At 41.1% G+C, this 3,260-nt stretch overlaps 1 pseudogene; it reads left to right on the top strand.

Moving 5' to 3' along the window:
* Positions 1–2,229: 2,229 nt before the first annotated feature.
* On the top strand, positions 2,230–2,459 carry LOC103202055 (annotated as a pseudogene).
* The last annotated feature ends 801 nt before the right edge of the window (positions 2,460–3,260 follow it).

The following is a 3,260-nucleotide window of genomic DNA, read 5'->3' as shown; positions in this document are numbered from 1 at the left end:
TTTATTCAGACTGGCTCTTGAAATATCGTAGATTAACCTGTTAAATGACTCAAACTTTACAATTAGCAAAATAATGTTTACAGCATCTTTCCATTGTTTTGTGTCTGTTAAAGCATGTTGTTTTTTGGTCTTTTTTTAATTTTATTTTTATTGTGATTTGGGTGAAAGTTTACAGAGCAAGTTCATTTTCCATACAGCAGTTCACATATACTTTGTCTCATGACATTGACTACAATCTCCCACAATGCAACAGCTCCCCTCCCACTTCCTCCCCATAGTTACCTCTTCCCTGTGTCCATCCCTCCATGCACTCCTGACCCCTAAGCTGTCTCCCTGTGCATACACTGCCCCTCTATTCTCCCGTGATTGATCTCTCCAAGTAGTGTATCTACCTAATGTAAATGTTCAGCTCATATGCCTGTCTTTTGTTTGGCTGGAAGCCACAGGTGTGGGTTCAATTCCAGACCTGAAGGGCAGCCAGGGGCCATAGTCTCAGGGGTTGCACCAGGCTGTATCATAAAAGATGGTATTTTTTCCTGGAAGTTCTTGTATTTTCTGTAGTTAAGCTGTGTGAAAAATCCCTTTTGCTGCTGTACTTTGGTGAAACCTCATAAGGTGCTGCCTGATTCTGCATCACTTTAATCCTTCAATAAACTTTTTCCTCTAATTTGAACAGAAGCTCCAGTTGCTCTTTGACAAAGGAATACACAGAGTCACTGTACTAAAAAGAATTGGTGGATGTTTAACCATTTCAGGAGGTAGCATAGGATCAAGAACCAATGGCACCAAAGGCATTGGTGAAAAAAAAGGCTCCAGGAATTGACAGAATATGAATTGAAATATTTCAACAAATGAATGCAATGCTGGAAGCACCCACTTGTCTATACTAATAAATTTGGAAGACAGCTACCTAGACAAATGACTTGAAGAAGTCCATATTTGTGCCCCTTCCAAAGAAAGGTGATTCAACAGAATGCGGAAATTATTGAATAATATCATAAGTAAAGTTTTGAAGATAATTAAAAAATAATTGCAGCAGCACATGAGTAGGGAAATGTCAGAAATTCAAGCTGATTTAGAAGAGGACATGAAAGGGGGAATATCACTGCTGATACCAGATGGATCTTTGCTGAAAGCAGAGTTGTTGTTGTTGTTATGTGCTGTCGAGTCGGACCCGACTCACAGCAACCCCTCCTTGGGTTTTCAAGGCAGTATCACTACAAAAGTAGATTGCCCCATCGTCCTTCCGAGGAGTGGCGAATACCAGGAAAATGTTTGCCTGTGATTTAATGACTATGCAAAGGCATTCAGCTGTGTGGATCATAACAAATTATGGATAACATTGCAAAGAATGGAAATTCCAGAACACTTAATTGTGCTCATGCGGAACTTGTACATAGATCAAGAGGCAGTTGTGAAGCTGAAGGGAATCTGTTACACACTATCATGAGTGTAGCTTCACTTACATTCCTTTTTTTTTTTTTTTTTAGTTTAATCACTTTATTACCTTATTTCTACAGAAGTAGTACATGATAACCCAGAAAAGGAACACAAGCAGAGTGACCAGGACAAACCAGACCTAACCCAGGCTGGAAAAGCCCTGATGAATTTCGTTGGTGCCATAGGACCAACTGGTGTCCTTGGATAACGTAAGAGGAACTATGAGCTACTCTGCACTGGAAGGGAATGAAAGATGAGGAGTCCAATCTGAGAGGACATATTAAGAAGCGAGGGGTCCATTAGCCACTTCTGGCCTCCATCCTGAGCCCATCCCTAATGATTATGCATTAGATTTCCCCAAGAATAAGTTGAATATGTATAACTTCCTTGTTTTTCTACCCAATAAAAGATGTATCCTTTTCCAATTTTGGAGAGTCAGATTTGGGTGATACCTTGACTCCTTGCACTGCTGCTTTGCAATAAACTATTTTCTCTCCCAAGGACTCGGTATGTATACTAATTCAGCTTGATCATGAACTGGGCAAGGCCTCAATTTAGTCCAATTTCAGTTGTTCAAACAGAACAAAGGAATACTGCATGTTTTTTAAACAGGAAAGGTGTGTGTCAAGGTTGTATCCTTTAATCATACGTATTCGATCTGTATGCTGAACAAATAATCTGAGGAGCTGTGCTATATGAAGAAGAACACAGCATCAAGACTGGAGGATGGACAAACGGAAGGGTAGGTTGACGGTCCGAGACATCACCGCCAAGCTGGGAAGTGGAGAGATGGCCGAGACCGACCCCAAGTATGTGCAGATCTCACCTTGGTGGTCCAGACACTGTTGCAACAGATGCAAGATAAATTTCAGACCATGTCCGACCAGGTCATTGGAAGAATTGATGACATGAGTAGTCGCATTGATGATCTCGAGAAAAACATCACAGATCTAATGACCCAGGCTGGGGTGGAAGAACTGGAAGGTGAAAACAAGATCCCTGCCACACAAAAGAGTTGAAAGTTGCTAGTAAGAGAGTCAGAACACCATGTTACAAGCCAAGAGAAGACCAGTGGCTCTTTATCTAACTTCCATGTGCAGACAGGTTTTATATTATAAAGTGTGTGTTCTTACCATAAACCAGACAGTTCTCAGAGTGATTTCTTCCCCTCTCCCCCCGACCCCAGTTTCTCAAACATCTTGGACCTTGGTCAGTTGTGTTGTTAAATCACACACTAAGCCTCTGGTGGTTTCTACGTAAAAATGTCAAGATTTGAGTGTGTTTTGTGAAGTCGTTTTCTGTCCCTCCTTTTGTAGTACAGTAGTTGTTATTTGATAAAAATTGCTGCGGAGTTTGTTTCTTAGACAAGTAGTAAATCCTTCCATTATAACTAGATTTTGTGAGGAAGACAGTAGTCAGGTCCAGCATTCTTAGTCCTCAGCACAAAGATGGCTGTTGAGCTCACACCAAACAGTGTATTGGTGATACTTTTCAAATGGCCAAAAACGTTTAGAATTGTTGATTCAGAAACATCTAGCACTCCTGTGTTGCCAACACTCAGAACTACCCCCATGGCTCCATTTCTGTAAATCAAGTGCCTGAGATGAGACACTAAAGGCTGTGGAAAGAACTACGGCCCCTTCAGTGTGAGAATTGTTAAATGTGGGAAATAACAGATTAGCCTAATGGAACGGAAGGAGGCGTTGATATGTTAAGAGTTTTGCATGAAATTCTAGTACTGCAGTAGAACCCAGCTCCTTCTTCAAGCAACTGATTGGAAAAGGAACATGATTCCCTATGGAAAAGGGCAGGAGACTGTG

This window comes from Orycteropus afer, unplaced genomic scaffold (assembly GCF_000298275.1).
Source record: "Orycteropus afer afer isolate SDZICR_OR568_19922 unplaced genomic scaffold, OryAfe1.0 scaffold00009, whole genome shotgun sequence".
Lineage (NCBI taxonomy): Eukaryota > Metazoa > Chordata > Mammalia > Tubulidentata > Orycteropodidae > Orycteropus > Orycteropus afer.
The sequence above is the reverse complement of the archived record's forward strand: the minus strand, read 5'-3'. Positions and strand labels throughout refer to the sequence as shown.